The sequence below is a fragment of the Cricetulus griseus genome, chromosome X (assembly GCF_003668045.3).
Source record: "Cricetulus griseus strain 17A/GY chromosome X, alternate assembly CriGri-PICRH-1.0, whole genome shotgun sequence".
NCBI lineage: Eukaryota > Metazoa > Chordata > Mammalia > Rodentia > Cricetidae > Cricetulus > Cricetulus griseus.
The window spans coordinates 67,422,624-67,441,867 of record NC_048604.1 but is presented as its reverse complement, the minus strand read 5'-3'; the positions used below and the strand labels follow the sequence as shown (position 1 = coordinate 67,441,867).

General features: G+C 42.1%; 1 pseudogene; it reads right to left on the bottom strand.

The window, feature by feature from the left end:
* Window positions 1-17,882: 17,882 nt before the first annotated feature.
* LOC100767718 lies at window positions 17,883-18,539 on the bottom strand (annotated as a pseudogene).
* Between the last annotated feature and the right edge of the window lie 705 nt (window positions 18,540-19,244).

Below are 19,244 nucleotides of genomic sequence, written 5' to 3'. Positions count from 1 at the left end.
TCATCATCAGTTGCTTGTAGATCCTTGTCCAGGGATATGACTCTACAAGATTTTCTCCTTCCTGTGTTAGTATTTCCATTGATATTGCCACTGTCCCCATCTTGTTTATGTAGCCATTTCTGTTTCACAACATACTTCCTGGTATCCTGGCTCTTACAGCCTTTCTGCTTTCTCTTTCTCAATGCTTCCCAAGCCATGGGTGAAGGAACTATGATGTAGATGTGTCCATTGATCTCTGCATTGTGTTCATGTATTAGTCGGGTTTCTCTAGAGAAACAGAATGGATAGAATGAATCTATATACATAAAAATAGATTTATTGGAATGGCTTACAGGTTGTGGTCTGACTATTCCAACAAGGATTTCCTCCTGACAGAAATTCCAAGAAACCAATACTAGTTTGGTTCATGAAGCCTGGATGTCTGAGATGGTCTTCAGTATAGGTCAGAATCCAGAAGAAGTAGGCTCTTCTATGTCAGTAAAGGAATGAACTTGCCAGTGAGAAGCAGGCAAGCAGGCAAAGAGTAAACGTTTTCTTCTTCCATGTCCTTGATGTAGGTTTCCACCAGAAACTGTGGCCCAGATTTAGGGTAGGTCTTTTTTTTCTTTTTTGTTTTAAGATTTTATTTATTTATTTGTTATGTATACAACATTCTGCTTCCATGTATATCTGCACAGCAGAAGAGGGCACCACATATCATTACAGATGGTTGTGAGCCACCATATGGTTGCTGGGAATTGAACTCGGGACCTCTGGAAGAGCAGTCAGTGCTCTTAACCTCTGAGCCATCTCTCCAGCCCTAGGGTAGGTCTTATAACCTCAAATGATCTGTATTTAAGGTGGGTCTTCCAACCACAAATGACCCAGTCAGGAAAAACCCACACAGGTGTGCCCAGTTAATTACAGATGTAGTCATGTTAACAACCAAGAATAGCCATCACAGTCCAGTTGTGGTTTTCTGTAATGACTTTCATTTGCTGTAAAGAGAAACTTCTTTGATGAGGGGTGTCTTAATTATGGTTTCTATTACTATGAAGAGACAACATGACCACAGCAACTCTTATAAAGGAAAACATTTAATTGGGGCTGTCCTGTAGTTTCAGAGGTTTAGTCCATTATCATCATGGCAGGGCATGTTGGCATGCTAGCAGACGTGGTGCTGGACAGGGAGCTGAGAGTTCTGCATATTGATCAGCATCAGAAGGAGTCTTTGTACCACACTGGGCATAGCTTGAGTATATAAGACTTCAAAGCCCACCCCCACAGTGATGCTCTTTCTCTGACAAGACCACACCTACCCCAACAAGGCCACATCTCCTAATAGTGCCACTCCCTATTGGCCAAGCATTCAAACACAAGAGTCTGTTCAAACCATCACATTCTACTCCTTGGGCCCCAAAGGGTTGTAGCCATAGCATAATGCAAAATACATTTAGTCCAACTTCAAAGTTCCCCATAGTCTATCAGTCTATCACAGTCTCAACAATGTTTTAAAGTCCAAAGTTCAAAGTCTCTTCTTTGAACTTTGCAATTGCAATCTCTTAACTGCAATCCCCTATAAAATCAAATAAAAATCACATACTTCCAACATATAATGGCACCGGAGATATATTACCATTCCAAATCATAGATAAGGGAGCATGGGAAAGAAATACTGGACAAAAGCAAGGCCAAAAACCAGCTGGGCAAACTCCAAACTCTTCGTCTTCATGTCTGATGTCAAAACGCTCTTCAGATATTCAACTCTGTTCAGCTATGTTGACTGCAGCACACTTATTTCTCTTGGGCTAGTTCCATTCTCTGTTAGAAGGTCTCCTTAGCAGGTATCCCATGACTCTGGCATTTTGTGGTCTTCAAGATAATCCAGTGTTCACCTTCACAACTTCACACAATGGTCTCTCTGGGCCTCCAAATAGGGACACCTCTGACGCATGTCTGGCCTCAGTGGCTTTCCTTAGTCACAGAGGGAGATTCTGTAAACCCCCTTTTTATATCGTTGACTCTAAAGCCAGAACTATGTGGCTGAAGCTGCCAAGTTCTGCTGCTTGCTGGTGCTGGAACATGTCCCCCTAGTTCAATTACATCTTCACGAGCTTTCTGTTTTCCTTCACTGCCTAAGCTTAGCTTTCCTGAAACTTGATCTATAAACAACACTGGCTTTGAATCTAGAGAGCTGCGTGCCTCTGTCTCCTGAGTACTGACATTAAAGGAGTGTACCACCATAACTGGGCCTCCTAAGCTGTTCTTTAATTCTTTTCACAAGTTGGAAGCTTAGTTGGGTATGGTCTTGCACTGAGGTCTCCACTCCCTTTATTCCATTTGACATCAGGCTTTCCTTTAATCTATGTATCTACTTGAACACAGGATTTAGCTCCATTCCACTTCCTTGTACCCATTTACTCCTTGAATTGAACATTTTGTATTTTTACTTGCTCAGGTTGTTCCTTTTCATTATAGATCTTCATAAGAATAAATGCTAATAACCATATGGCAGAGTCAGTACTAGGCTGTTTTGAGATTTTCACTGCTAACAGAATCAAAAACTCTTCACTTTAGCCTTAGGCAGACTTTTCAGACAAGGGCAAAAAGCAGCCACATTCGTCACAGGACTGGTCTCTGGGACACATACTAACATTCTTTTCCTCTGAAACCTCTTGAGCCAGGCCCCCACAGTTCAAATCACCCTGAGCACCACTGTCTTCTATGTTCCTGATAGTATGGTCCATTAATCAGCACTTAAAGCATTCCACGTCTTTCCCCACCCAAACTCCCAAAGTCCAAATTCCTCCAAGCAAAAGCAGGTTAAGCCTGTCACAATAATATCCCAGTTCTTGGTACCAACTTCTGTCTTAGTTAGGGTTTCTGTTGCTGTGAAGAAACACTGTGACCTCAGCAACTCTTATAAGGAAAACATTTAATTGGGGGTAGGGGGTAGCTTATGTTTTCAAAGGTTTAGTCCATTATCATCATGGCAGGACATGGCAGTGTACAAGCAGACATGGTGCTGGAGAAGGAGCTGAGAGTTCTACATCTTGATCCACAGGCAGCAGGAGACTCTGTACCACACTAGGTGTAGCTTGAGCAACAAGACCTCAAAGCCTGCCTCCACAGTGATGCACTTCTTCCAACAAGGCCACACCTACTCCAACAAGAGTACACCTCCTAATAGTGCCACTCCCCATGGGCCAAGCATTCAAACACATGAGTCAGTGGGGGCCATACATATTCAAACCATCATACGAGGCCATAGCTACACATATCTGTGGGTTTAAAGACAAGATTTATGAGGTAATTAAGAATTATGCTAGGTGTAGAGTACCTTCTAAGATTCATGATCTCACTAGCCCCAGAAAGTCATCCAGGTTTCTAGGACCAGGTATTGTTTCCTTCCTGTTGAGTGAGCCTCAAGTCCAACTAGATAACTGTTGGTTTTCACCATCATATGAGTGCCACTTGCTGCACCTTAAAGGATATCTTGGCATGCTGGTCACTGTCTATGTGGTTCATAAGTGTCACAGCTGAGCAGGACTATTAATTGACTCCCCAAATATCCTTACAAAGATAAATGGATAGTGAAAGTGTGGTACATATATACAATGAAATTCTATTTATCTATATAGAAAAATGAAATTTGCAAGTAAATGGATGGACCTATTTTCTCTCATCTGTGTGGTTCCCTGCTCCAAATCCTCAGATGTAAGTATACACCATGGAGTGATCACAGAAACCAGGAAAGTATAATGGAACCACAGGTAAGGGAATGGGGGGCTTGAAAGGAAGAATAGCAGGATACAGGTGATATGAATTTGGGAAATGGAGTAATGGAATGGGGGCTCCAAATGGGGAGGAGGGAAGACAATACCTAATGAGAAGGAGGGACAAATAATATCAAGGTTGTTTGATAAAGTTTCAAGGAATCTTTAATATTTACCTTAAAGTCATACACAATACATACAAGAAAATTATGGCAAGACCTGACAATGCTCCACACAGGAACCACAGACAAACAAAACCCCAGTACCAGGCACTAGAAACCTTTCAAATGGTTGGTCAGAGTAGAGCAAGCGACTCCTCAAACCATATAGACTATAGCTCTTGACCTTGGTTGCCTCTCAGAGATTACTGAAGACACCGAGCATTTGGACACATGACCGAATCTTACCTGAAAGCCTAATTCCTGTAGTTTAACTTCCATGGTACCAGTTACACAAATTTCTAAACCCATGGAGTTTTTTGAGAAAAATCTGATCAGGAGTAATCACTTCAAACAGCTCTAATGTAGGTCTTAAGTGATCCCAAGAAAACTTTAACTAGTCAAGAAAAAAAGAAAAAAAAAGACATAAAGGGAGTTTTTAAGGGGCAGGCATGTAGCTCAAAAGCCTTATATTCAATAAAGAAAAGGGAAAGAAACCCCAAATGCTGACAATAGACAGTTTTTATTTTCTACTACTGACTTATTCAAAATTTCTATGAAGGGTATGCATATATATATACATATGCATATACACATGCATATATATACATATATACACATATATGTATATAACATTTTAATGTACTTTCTGAGACTGCCAGTACAGAGAGTTTTTGGTTTTCTGTTGTTGGTTTGTTTGTTTTGTTTTAAACTCTCTTTCTCCTTATCCTTTGTGTCTTTCACACCATGCATCTTGATCCATTCATTTTCCCATCCCTTCATATCTGCCCTCTGCTCTTGCAACCCACCAAATACAATAAAATTTAAGAGGAAAAAAAAGGAAAGGAAAGGGAAAATCTCATCAAGAAACCTCAACTAGGACACGGTGAGTCACACAGTAAACCTGTTTTCCATATATCTTTACTTGTGGGTGTTCATTACAAAGAGTCACTGGTCTGGTTTGGAGCCTCTGGTTTCTGCTGCACTACCGATGTTGGGCCCTCACTGGGGCTCTTTTTGTTGTTGCCCTGTGTCATGGAGACCCTGCAGCTTTGGGTCTGCAGGACCCACCCCTTCATATGCTCCAGCAGATCATAGATGGAGTGGATGCTGGGGTGGGCCAACTTGTAACCCTGGTTTGTCAGCCCACAAGCTCTCCCTTGTCCTCACCAGCAGGGTGAGCTCTCCTGCATTGTCCTGGCTAGCTCACCCATTGCAGCGCTGAACAAGGGGTGGGGCCAGTTCTGCTTTCACGCCCTCAGGGTGGGTTCTCCCACACCTGGACCATCAGGACCAGCTCTACTGTGCAGCCCAGGTGAGGTGCAGGGGCCATTCTCTCAAGTGCTGCAGCTGGTGAGGGGCAAGGACAATTCTGCTCTTAGGACCTTAGGGCCATCTCTCCCACATGCCACAGGTGGTGAGTGGCAGAGGGACATCTTTCTCCCTGTCCACACCACCATACAGCAGATGAAGGGCAGGTCCAGATCTTCCATGCTCACATTCTTGAAGCGGTTCACCTGTACCCCTATCAATAGGGTCAGCTCTTCTGTGCCACCCAGGTGAGGTGCCCTTACTTTCCTGAGTGCTGCAGCTGGGGGGGGGTCATCTCCCTCACCCATCAAAGGTGGCAAGGGCAAGGGGGAGGGCATCTTTCCCTTGCCCTCTCCACCACATGGCAGAGGAGCAGGGTGTGGCCAGCTCTCCCACTCTCACACTCTCAGGGCCAACTCACCCACACCTCTGCCAACAGGGTCAGCTCTACTGTGCTGCCCAGGCAAGGTGCAGGACTTGCTCTCCTGAGTGATGCAGCTGGTAGAGGGTCAGCTTTCTTGCCAGCTGAAGTGGGGGGAGGGGGAGGAGATCTTTCCCTTACTCCCTCCACCATGTGGCAGACAAGAGAGGTGGACCACATATGTCCCTCTCATTCCCTCAGGGCTGGTTCACCTGCACCCTTGTCTACAGGGTCTACTCTGCTGTGCTTCCCTGGCTAGGTGTAGTTAGGGCTTGTTCTCCAGAGTGCTGCAGCTGGTGAGGGGTTGGGTCAGCTCCTGCACCTGCTGTAGGTGACAAAGAGAGAGGGGCATTTTCCCTCACCCATGCCACCACATAACATATGAGAGGGTCACAACCTGCTCTCCCATTCTCACGCCCTCAGAACCAGCTCACCATGCCCCGAGAACAGGGCCACCTCCATTGTGCTGGCCAGGTGAGGTTAGGACCCTCTCTCCTGAGTGCTTCAGCTGATGAAGGGAAGGACCAGTTCTCCCTAGTGTTGCAGCCAGTGAGGGACAGGGACAACTTTGTACAGCCTTATCCTCTCAGCCTTTGGTGGTATCAGGAGCCACAGACATCAAAAGAGACTGAGGCTGCATCAGAACCATGAACCTAGACATGGGCCCCAGTAGCAGCCAAGGCCCAGACATCGCTATGGCCATAGGTGGCAATGAAGCCAGCCTGTCCTCATCTCTTTCACCTCTTCAGTTATGACTCTATCCACAGGTCATGAGCCATTATCTCTCTCTCTTTCCCTCCCTCTGACTCTCTCTTCCCTCCCTCTCTCTCCCTCCCTCTCTCTCTCCCCCTCTCTCCATACCACATCATACATTTGCTCACCATATTAGTGCCTGTCTGTCTGATACCTCAAGGTGCTGGATGGGCCTGTTTTCTCCTAGGAGTCCGGGGCAGATCTTCCCAGGCCTTCATGTGGGTCTCCTTGTCACACTCAGTCTATCGTGGCCCTGGGCATCACCATGCTTCCTCATCACAAAGGGATCATAAAACTGCCCAACCGCCCACCTGTCTGGCTCCTGGTGGGTGCAAAGGTGTTGGTGGAGTCCTCTTGTGGGCTAGAAAAAGAAATACTTCCTGGGGAAAGGTGTGATGAGATGAAATAGGAGAGATAAAAGAAAACCTGTGGTAATTGGTGCCCCCAGTCATGTGTCTGACTAGTTAATCAGTTACACTAGATTGCCAATCAGAGTACTGTTATTGAGTTGCCAATTGCTACTTGTCAATTCTGGCTTTTTTTGAACTCCAAATAGAAGGATGCTCAAGTGTGAGATTGCTGGAAAGAACATTTACCTTAAAATTCTAAACAAATTGTAAATATTTAATGGGCCAGCATTAGGGGAAAGGTTAAGGCATATAATATATTCAGAAGATGGCGTGCCATGATGCATTACAAATGTTTTAAGATAGGGAAAACAAGACAGGTTTAAGTGATAGGTTCAATATAGATCATAGAAAGTAAAAGCTGTTCATTTTTAGAGAAGACTTATGATATTTCAGATCTAACAGTTTATGGTTCAGTGTTACAAATCACAGAAATTCTTTCTTAAGATGTTAATGCATTCTTTCCAGATTTTTAGATATGTAGAAATATATTTTTAGTTTTAGAAAATGATAAATATAGATTTGATTCAGGGATTCTCCTCATTTTCCCTCACACCCTCCCTTTTAGATCACAGGTTTCTAGAAACTTGTGGTGTTATCTTTGATATGGTGCCAGTGCCATTTCTTTTTTAAAGTGTGCTACTTTTAGCTAATGCAGATTTTCACTAAATAAACTGACAATGAGAAAGGGTAATGGCAGGGGATAAGAAATGAGAGCAGAAGAGAGAACAAAATCTTCTTACTGGGTTAAGAGGCTCATGTTAAGTAGTCACAAAATGAGTAGATCCCCAGGCCATCTTGTGAAGGGGCTATAGCAAAAAGATTAAATACATCTGGGGCAAAATAGATAGTTTCCTTGGTGAATAGCATCTCCATGGTTAATTATTACTACTGTGCTTGTGTATATATGATTAAAATACATCCCATTTTAAATGGATTGAAATCAGAAGGCTCAAATAATATGTGATCAGTCAAGTTCAAGTATTGGTTTCATATTTCCTCAGTTGAGCCCTACATTGCTTCAGTGTGTGTGTGTAGTATGTATATGGGTGAATGTGTCTGCACATGTGAGTGGAGGTTGGGCATTCATGGTGGATGGCTTTATCACACTCCAAAATATATTTTGAGCCAAGTTCTCTCACTGAAACTGGAGTTTATAAATTTGGCTAGACTGGCTGGCCATGAAGACTCAAGGACCTTCCTGCCCCTGCCTCTCTGGCACTAGTGTTATGGGCATAAACCACCCTGCCTTTAAAAATGAGTACTAAAATTGATCCTGTGCTCTCATGCTTGAGCATCAAGTACTGTTCTGCCCGAGCCATCTCCCAAGCCCTATTTGCTTCATTTTTAAAGCAACTTCTATAATGATAAAATCTATTTTTCTTTTCTGGTAATGTATATAATATGGAAAGGGAAGATCTCAAAGGGTCCTACCCTTAAACAAGAACTACAGGTAACTATGGAATGCTGAGAATAGGAGAAACTGTATTCCCAGGAATAAGCCCCCTAATTAGCTATCCACTACTAATTGGTCTTATGTGAAACAACTTGCATAAAACAAACATTAAACAGACTAAAAAAATGTAGGTATATATGTATGCATTTATATATGTAAATATATGTAACAATATCAAAGAAAAAGAGACCATTAAAGGATGAATTACTAATATGGAACTAGGTAAAGATACTAGGGTATTTATTAGGGAGATGCCTTACTTACAGAGAAACCTAGCCAGCCAGCAGGGAACAGAGTAAGTAGAGCAAGCCTGTGATGAAAGGGAAGAAGAGGGGTCCTGTGTGTGTGCCCCTCACTCTTAAACCTCCCTCATGTCATCCTGACCATGCCCTCATGGAGGAGGCATGGTGAGGGTGCCCCCCACAATTCCCCTTTTAATCTAAAAGAGGATTAAAACTTAATAGTGTAAAGTATCCATAATTAACAATCATAGGGTGAAATACAAGAAGATACAATAATCTGCTTATGTCACATTCTAACAATGACTATTTTAACTAAACCCTAAAGTCATCTGAAAGAGGTATCCAAGCCTGAACACCTCCTTCCAATCCCAACCCTAAACAATAGGAAACTATCCCTAATTAGGTGTACATTATCCTTAGGGACAACAATGGGGGTAAGGGAGAGTAGTATTCTCCAAGTTACTTCCTGCTGAAATGGGATGGTGATAGCCTCCTGGAGTCCTGTAAGAGGAAAATGTTAGTATAATGAAAGTCTTGAGTGTATTGTATCCAGTCCATGTTTGATGGGATTTGCTTGATTGAAGATCTAGGTTGAAGTCCTCAACTTGATTGAAATTCTTGTGTTAATTGAAGTCAGTACTCGAAGCTCTGGCCAGAGTGTCAGTTGAAATGAAGCAAGTTGGATCCAGGGTACCCAAGGAGGAGTCGCCCATTTTCTTTCGGGAGAATGCAGGGATTACTGTCAGTTAGGTCTTCATTGGCTGTGTGGGACTCAAACATAAATGTTAGCAGAGAAATGATTGCTTGTATATGTATGCATACAAGGAAAGGCAACCATGGGAATATAACAATTATGAGAGAGTGTACACTTTGAGAGAAAGAGCCAAGAAAAGACAAATGACAGTCCCCAATTTTCTCTTATTCTGTATTAGATCAATTGGCTTCTTGACATAATACAGAAACTCTGAGAGTTATTTTAACAGCATGCTTGGATTTAGAGGAGGAAAGCCAAATCCAAATCCAAATCCAGCATTGATTCAATTGAATAGGGACTAGGAAATAAAGAGAAATAGATGTAGAGGCATCTTTGGAGTTTATCATATGGCAATTTCCTTTTGTTCAATGGTTATAGCTACCTTCTCTTCTATCCATGTAGTGTCCTTTGTCTTATGGAGATGAGTTTTTCTGTGGAAAAAAAAAACACTTCCTTTTCCTTTGTGAGGTTTCCATTCAGTTTATGAGATATACCTTGGTAGAATACCTGTCATTTTTTCCTCGTTGAGAGGTTTTTGCTTTTCAACTCGAATCCTGATCAACTTTGATGGTATCCAAAGTTTTTCTTCTCCTGTGGAAACCAATGCAAAACCCCTTCCCCAATGTAACACATGTCCTGGTTTTCATACAGAGGTCAATACATCTTTGAAGTATACAGGCTGATTAAGTTTAGCAGTTTTTTCTGTAGTCCAGTGTCTTTCTGCAGCTGTTTGTCCTTTCTCATTAGCATTAGGAAAGTTTAGTGTTAATAATACATTATGTAGCCTATGTTTTGGAGTTTTCGTATCACCAGCCTGTTTTTGGAGCATTTCTTTTAGTGTTCTATTAGATCTCTCTAACACTGCTTGTCCTGTGGGATTGTGTGGCGTGCCAGTCACATGCTTTATGTTATAATATTTGAAAAACTGTTCCAATTTTGTGGAGACATATGCTGGAGCATTGTCAGTTTTTATTTGTGCAGGTATACCCATAACAGCCATCACCTCTAGCAGGTGTGTTATAACAGAATTGGCCTTTTCAGAGCTAAGAGCAGTAGTCCATTGAAACCCTGAAAATGTGTTTGTAGTATGATGCACATATTTTAAATTTCCAAATTCTGCAAAGTGAAATACCACCATCTACCAAACCTCATTTATCTGAATGCCCTTAGGATTACAGCCTGTTGGCAATGGAGCTTGATTATAAAAGGAACAGGTAGGACAGTTTCTACTATCTCTTTGGCTTGTTGCCAAGTGATGGAGAAGTCCTTTTTCAAACCTTTGCCATTTACATGGTGTTTTATGAAATTCTGAGGCTTCTAGCACATATCCTATTAATAAACGATCAATCTCATCATTGCCTTGTGCTAGTGGGGCTGGCAGACCCATATGATATCTGATATGTGTTATATATAAGGGATTAGTTCTGTTCATGATTGTGTTCTGTAATTGTATAAACAGTGAAGTTGATTCTGTATTATCAGGAGTGAATTCTGCAGTCTCAATGTGCAACACGACTCTCTCTGCATATTGAGAATCCATAACTATATTGAGAGACTCTGTAAAATCCGTAAGTACCATAAGGATTGCATATAATTCTACCTTTTATACAGAGGTATGCGGACTTTGAACTACTTTACTTACCTCTCCAGCTTTATAACCTGCCTTTCCTAATTTGTTGGCATCAGTGTAGAAGGTAAGAACTCCAGAAATAGGAGTTTGTCTAAAATATGTGGAAGGATCCAGATTGTCTTTTTTATGAATTTAATTTTGTCAGTTTTGGGGTAATTGTTGCTAATTTTTCCCAAAAAGTCAGTAAGAGCTATCTGCCAATATCCATTGTCCTTCCATAAGGAGGAAAATTTCCTCATTAGTTAAAGGTACTATAATTTCTGCTGCATCATTTCCAGTCAGTTGATGGAGTCTTAATTTGCCTTTTAGAATCAAATCAGAAACCTTTTCTATATATGTCCTTAGCTTTTTATTCTGTTTAGGTGGCAGTAATATCCATTCCAATATAATACCTTCTCTCTGCATCAGAATCCCAGAAGGATATTCTCTGGATGGTAAGATGACCAGAATACAGTCTAAATTAGGGTCTACACAATCCACATGTGCATCCAGTATTCTGCTTTCTACCCATTGTAATTCTTTTTCCGCCTCAGCGGATAATCTTCATGGACTGTTCAAGTCCTTGTCCCCTCTAAGGGCCATTTTTAAATGCTTTAAGTCATGTCCTTCCACACCAATTATTGTCTGTAGTTGAGAAATTTCCCCTAGTAGTTTCTGAAGAATATTAAGGATTTGATAACTATCTCTTCTAATTTGTACTTTTTGAGGTCTGATTCTTTGTAAGTCTATCTTATTACCTAAATAATTAATAGAATCTCCTCTTTGTATCTTTTCTGGGGCAATCTGTAACCCCCAATGAGGCAGAACTTCCTTCACTGCCTCTAATATTCCTTTATTAGAATCAGCTAATAAAATGTCATACATGTAATGGTAAAGAAGGGATTGTGGAAATTTCTTAAAAATTATTTCCAAAGGTTGTTGTACAAAGTGCCGGCACAAGGTAGGACTATTTAGCATTCCTTGTGGCGAAACCTTCCACTGGAATCTCTTAACTGACTGTAAATTATTAAGAGTTGGTATGGTAGGAGCAAACAAGCTCTATACTGTGGGAATCTGTGATCCTGTTACCTGGTTCAAAAATCTACAATCAATTAAGATGTGGACTGATAAGTGTCAAAGAGTTATAAAACTTCTTTTTTAAAAAAGCAGGTAGTACCAGTAGCACAGTTATGTTTTCTGGACGAATGTTCATAACTCTGATAGGGAAAATTTCTTAATCCTTTGGCCCTGACGGCTTTGCTGCCATCAGTGCACACATCTGGAATTGTCATGTTCTTCATGGCATAGCTCTTAATTTCTCCAAGTGCGTGAGGGGCACACTTCATAAACCCCCATTCCACAGATGCACTTTTGCATGTTGACAGTAGACTCTGGGGTCACCACCTCGCTGATGGCAGAGTGGCCTTTTTCTTGCCACCCTTATTTGCAGGAACCATTCTGTCATGTCTAAGTTAGAAGGGTCTCAGTAAGGTTTTTTGTTTGTTTTTAATCCCAAAGAATTTTGTAATTTCCTTTTGATTTTCCTCTCGAAACTGGGAATGGAACATAGGCCCTTACTTCCCATAGTCAAACACAGAATCACTGAGCTACAACTACAGCACTTTTCATTTTATTTTAGACAAGATCTTGCTCAGCTGCCCAGGCTGGTCTTTAACTTTGCTTCTTCTGTGTCAGCCTTCCAAGTATCTAGGATTACAGGTGTGGCCTTCCCCATGTAGCTGGGATCACATGTGTAGCCTTCCATGTATCTGGTATCACATTTGTGGCCTTCCATGTAGCTGGGATCACATGTGTAGCCTTCCATGTATCTGGTATCACATTTGTGGCCTTCCATGTAGCTGGGATCACATGTGTGGCCTTCCATGTAGCTGGGATCACATGTGTGGCCTTCCATGTAGCTGGGATCACATGTGTAGCCTTCCATGTAACTGGGATCACAGGCGTGGATTACAGAAAATGCACTTCCACTCTCACCTTTCCCAAGTTCCCTTGATCCATTGGCTATTTAAGAATTGTTTTACCTACTGTTGTGTTGCTGAGATAAAACACCTCAACCAAGTCAGTTTTAAAAAGACAGTGTTAAAAAAAAAAGAGTGGGTACGGTAAACACAAATTTTTCCCTATCATTTTCTTGTAACGGTATAGTGAGGAAACAATCTTTCAGATCAGTGACTATGATACACCATCATTTAGGTGTCAAGGAAGGCAAAGGCATACCAAGCTGCAGAGAACCCATAGGCTGAATCATTTTATTGATGGCTCTCAGGTCTGTCAGCATTCTCCATTTCCCTGACTTCTTTTTAATAACAAATACAGGGGAATTCCAAGGACTGGTAGATTCTTCTATATGCCCAGCATCTAGCTGTTCCTGAACTAACCTTTCTAAAGCCTCTAGCATCTCAGAAGTCATAGGCCATTGTCCTACCCAGACAGGTTCATCTGTAAGCCACTTTAATGGCAGGGCCTTAGGCTCCTCTGAGGGTCTATCATTTGTACCTTTGTTTCTGTAAAGCCTAGATGGTTGGTAACTGATTTCCATAGTGCCTATTTTGTTTACCATCAAAAGATTGCACATATTTCAAACCTGATGCTGGAGGAATGTTAATCTGGGTATTCCATTGCTGTAAAAGATCACAACCCCAGAGATTTATAGCTATTTCTGCGACATATGGTTTCAGCCTTCCTTTCTGTCCTTCCGGTGCAATGCAGGCCACCCAATTAACACTCTGCCAAACTCTAGATAAATTTCCAATTCCTAAAAATTGTACATTCACCTCCCTAAGAGGTCATCTCTGAGGCCATGATTTTTGGGTAATAATAGTCATGTCAGCGCAAGTGTCCAAGATCCTGGTAATAACTTTATTATTAATTCTTACTTTTAAGTGAGGTCTCTTATCATTAATAGATGTCTGCCAAAATATGCATTTCTCGTCTTCCCCAGTCATGTTTGATTCCTCATCACTAGCCAAACTACCATCTAGGTGTTTTCCTTTTGTACAAGAGGCAATGTATTATCTATTCATCCTGTGAGAGATTGTCCTCCACAGCAACTGGGAATGACCAGACCTTTCTCGATGTGGGGGACTTCTTGAGCCCCTCCCCACGGAGTTTCCTGACTGTAACAGGTTTTCTTGTATGTCTCTGGTCGATCTACATTCATTAGTCCAGTGTCTGCCCTTACGACATCTTCTACATAATCCAGAAGGTGGAGGCCTTCTGTATGGGGCATTGTTAGAATTCCCTTGCCTACAATTTGTCTTAATATGTCCCATTCTTCCACATCTGAAACATCTAGGTTCCTGGTGCCTTCTTGACCCCCTGGGGAAGGCTCTTCCTACCCAAGTTCCTGGTTCATAGTAGTGATAGCATCTGACCTCTTGGTACCTATGTTGACCTCTGTAATGTGCTTCTCCTTCCCAAGCCTCTGCGTCATTACATTTAGAACATTTAACCTCCTGTTGCCATTTTAAATATTTCGAGATTGCCTCTCCTACCCAAGCTCCTGTATTTTGTACATTATGCAAACCCATTCTTCTAGCGGTGCTGATCGGATCTTTAAAGGCAAAAGTATTCTTTTGCATATTGGTTTTGCATTTTCATAAGCTATTGTGTATATGATTGATATTCTCATTTCTAGATATGTTACCTGTAATTCTACTGCCCTAGTTAGTCTTTGTAAAAAGTCATGGAACTGTTCTGTCGGTCCCTGTTATATCCTGGTATAAGTCTCCACTCTTTCCCCTGCCTCACAAATCTTGTCCCAGACATTCAAGGCTGCTGTCCTGCATAAGGACAATATATTGTCATCATATTCACGCTGAACCTATGGGTTGGCATAAATACCCTCACCCAGGATCTTATCTTGGGGAGCTCCATAACCGTTCTTTACTCATTGAAGCTCCAGGGCTTTTGCTTCCTCCCTCCATTGAGCTCTCCATTGAATCTAGGATGAATTTTCAAGCACAGCTGCTACTAGGCATTGCCAGTCTGTGGGTGTCACCCTGTTGAAAGTTGCCCACAAATGTAATAATTGTTTTACACAAGGGCTATAGAGACCATGTGAGACAACCGACTCCTTAATACTCTTGAGATCTTTCAACTGTACGGGTTGCCACTGATATGCCATCTGCCCCTGAGGATGCTTTTTAGAGCATGATTTTTCTATCATAGTTTCTGGGAATACCAGTGGGGTACACATAACAACCTTAGGAGAGTTTCCCTAATGTTTGAGTGGAGCAGGAGCATTGGATTGGAGTGTTTCCGCTTCCAAGTCATCCCACTGAACTTTTAGCCTAGCTACCATAGTCTCATGAATAGCTTCAATTTCATGAATCATGTGAGATTCCAAGCATGTCATAGAATTGTTGTTTCCCATTTCTTCATCCACATGTGCTTCTAAACTTTTACTATGCCCCTCCTTAGTCAGCATCTGAATGGCCTGTAAATTGCCTTCCAGATATCCAATCCTAGACTGGAGCTTATGACCTGCCGCAGTAGATACATCAGAAATGGATTGAATGGTCTTAGCCAAGTTGTCAATCTTGTTCTGGTTATCAGCTACCTTTGCATCTAAAGTCACAGACACAGAGCACATTCTTGTTTCTAGTTGGCTACAGATATGCTTCAGTTTGTCATGGTCCTCAGACAGCTTAGCATCTAACACCTCAGACATGGAGCATATCTTTGTGTTTATTTTACTATAAATCTGCTGTGCCTCGTCCTGTGTATCAGACAACTTTGCATCTAGTGTATTGGACGTGGAGCTAAGTAAGCTTAGTGTCTATTATTCCATGGATCTGTTCCACCTGCTTTAACAATGTAGCATGGGCAGACTGAGTAGCCTCTATCTCTTTACATAAACGTTTCACCTCTTGGAACTCAGATACCAAATTTTGTTGGCTGGTTTTTATTTCTTGTAAGCAAGTGGTGAAATTGTCTCTGTCCCTGTTTCCGAGGCTTCTGGCTAGAGAGAGCAACTTGTATCACAATGCTGGCTGCTAATACAGCATAGAGGCAGGTAACTGGCAGATCAGAAACCTCATCTAACATTGAATTCATGTAAGAAGCAAAATATTTCCAATCGAAGCGAATGATAAATATTCTGCCATGATTTACCTGGTGGCTTCTACTTCAAGATGCAGTAACTGTTTGTGACCAGCAGGTGGTGCAGGTGTTCAGCTAGTTGAATCTGAAAAACACTAGGAGCTAGGGGACCAGGTTAGGAACAGGTGGAAGAGGGGTGGGCTTTTGGGACTGAAATCACAGTGTTGGCTGGGACCAGCAGCCACGACAGTGCTGGTCCCAGCACTAGCCTGGGATTTCCGGGCATGGGTGGGCCGAAGTGGCGAGGGCTTCGGTGCTTGGTTGGGCGGATGGCGATAGGGAACACACTTGTGCTGCACAACTTCTGGGTCAAATGCCAGTGTACTATAAGCAACAGGGGCCTGCCAGAGGCCCCTGCTGACCACGGGGTAGCGCCCTTTCAGCTTCTGAAACCTGCGGAGAAAGAGGACACTCCCAGTGAGCAGGCGACTAGTCCACTGCTCTCATGGGCAAGCCGTTTGTCCGCTGTCCCAGTGGGATCCGTGTATAGTCCCAGACGGGGCGCAGGCTTGTAACACCCACTTACTGGCACCAAATAAAGGGTGAATTACCAATACGCAGCCAGGTAAAGATATTAGTGTATGTATTAGGGAGATGCCTTACTTACAGAGAAACCTAGCCAGCTGGCAGGGAACTGAGTAAGTAGAGCAAGCCGATGATGAAAGGGAAGAAGAGGGGTCCTGTGTACATGCTCCTCACTCTTTTTTTATAATTTATTTAACTTTATTTTATGTGCATTGGTATGAAGGTATCAGATCCACTGGAACTGAAGTTACAGTTGTGAGGTGCCATGTAGGTGCTGGGAATTGAACCTCGGCCCCCAGTGCTATTAACCACTGAGCCATCCCTCCAGCCCTGAAGCAGGCTTGTTTCTAAGTTGAACTAATAAAAAATAATTTCTTGAGGAAAAAAAAAGAGTCTAGCAACAGCAGCAAAAACCTAGTTAATACTGATAGTAAAAAATAAACTTTGGGTGCATGTGAGCATGCACACACATCAGTCTGTTTAATTTCTGAAAAAGAAATTAAGATGAAAACTCACTTACAATAGCCTAATAGAGTTCTCTTTTTTGAGACAGGGTTTCTCTGTGTAGCTTTGGAGCCTATCCTTGCACTAGCTCTGGAGACCAGTCTGGCCTCAAACTCTCAAAGATCCACCTGCCTCTGCCTCCCGAGTGCTGGGATTAAAGGCATGTGCCACCAACTACCAGCCCCTAATAGAATTCTTAACTGTGTTTAACCAATCATTTACTTCTTTGGGACCTATTGAAAACCATGGAAGTGTGACTAATGTAAGTAAAGCTATATAGATAAATGGAAAAGATCTGAGTTCTAAGCCGGCCTTGTATTCTCCAGCCCAGTTAGCACTACAAAGTGAGACCCTGCCTCGAACAACAACAACAAAAAAAAAAAAAACCCAACTACTAGAACAGGTAAAATTTCACACTGGTGAGTTTGAGTAGCAATGTCCTCAATGACCTCCAAACACAAGCACACACCTTTTACACCAGCTTACATCTGTGAGATCTAAGCAAGCCAGGCCTATATATATAGCAAGACCCTGTCTTAAAACAAAAATTCATATATATAATCATAAAAATGCGAATTAAAGTCACAGTCATAGCCTAATGCTTGTTAGATTGGATATTATAAAAGATATTATAAAAGTTTTTGAAGTCATGAACATTTCGGTATAACCTCTGTGTCACAGTACATGTGCAAACACTACCTAAAGTCTGACCATATTCTATACAGAGTCCTCCTTAGATGTTTGTGTATCGTGTATGTGTGTGTGTGTGTGTGTGTGCCTATGGAGAGCAGCTGTTTGCCTTAGAAAAGTTCTGGAGCTGGGGTTTTTCTGATGCTAGCAAGGCAAGGAATGGTAGAATACAATTAGAAGCTGGAGTGGCTTAGCTCTTGGTAACCAGCATCAGCATAGAAGTTTGTATTCCAGAGGTTCAGGCTGAGACATTCCTGATTAGGCTGGTCATAATGGGAGTAGAAGAGGTCTTTCCCCTGGAAGTGAGATGGAGATGGAGACAGGCTCTGGAGAATAGCTTCGCTGAACTGGTACGTCAGCTTCCTGCAGATTTTCGTGATCTCCCCAGTCCTGGCAAAGTTCCTCAGGGCTCTGGCCATCTTCTAGTAAGTCATGGGTTTTCGGTTGCCTTTTCTTTTCCCCCATAGCTCAGCAAGCCTTTCTTTGTTTTTTGATATAAGCTGAAAGACACCTTTGGTTTTGTCTACCCATTGAATACAAGACGACATATCTTGTATTCACAGAGATTGAAAAAGGTATTCAAGCAGCCGAAGCTTCCTCCTGCCTTTTCCTCCTTTTGGCTGGAAGAGGGAGACTTGTCCCAGCTGGTTTGCATTTATGCTCTGCAGAGGTTCCTGGAGACTTTCTTCCAAATACAAGTCCGCAGAACCATTTCTTCTCCAGGTATAGGTGGGTTCTTCTGAGTGTAGAATTTCATAATAACTGGAACTGCCTATGCTTTGAGGGTAATAGTGAGCCATGTGATTTTTATTTTCTGTCCAACACAGCATTGGAAATCGTGCAAAATGGAAACAAACTCATCCTCCCAAGGTTTGCTTTGGCAGGCTCCTCCCCTCACTCTTAAACCTCCCTCACATCTTCCTGACCACACCCTCGAGGAGGCATGGTTAGGGTGCCCCCTACAGGCCATGAATTTGAGAGGGAAGATATGAGAGGAACTGGAGAGGAAAAGGAAGGGGTAATGATGTAATTGTGTTTTAATTATAAAAATAAAAGCACACAAACCTAGATTACCATGTTTGAAAGTGAAGGGACTTGCAGTTAATAACAATAACAACTAGCAACCTAGCCATCCTGAGAAAACAAACAAGAATCTGAGTGTAGTCACTTCTTTTTGTACATTTACAACATATAAACTCTTTTAAAAATTAAGATTGTATATCATTAACTCTTCCAGACCTTTCAATGTCCCTCTCTCAGATGCCTATCATAAACATCTTTCCAAGAAAAATGAGTCTTCAAAACTATGATTTTAGCATACAGAATACCTTCCAGTACCATGAACATTAGTCAGTAGGAGTAAAGGTTCTAGGTAGGCAGCATCTCCATTTCTCTGTGTTTGATGAGTTATGTAGCTGTTGTCTTCAGCAATAGTGTTGTGGGGTATTCACTAGCAACTACTGCTCAGGCATGGATTAAAGCCAATGGAAAGTCTTTATTAGTGTAGCACTGAACCTTTCTCAGGATGAGCTTTT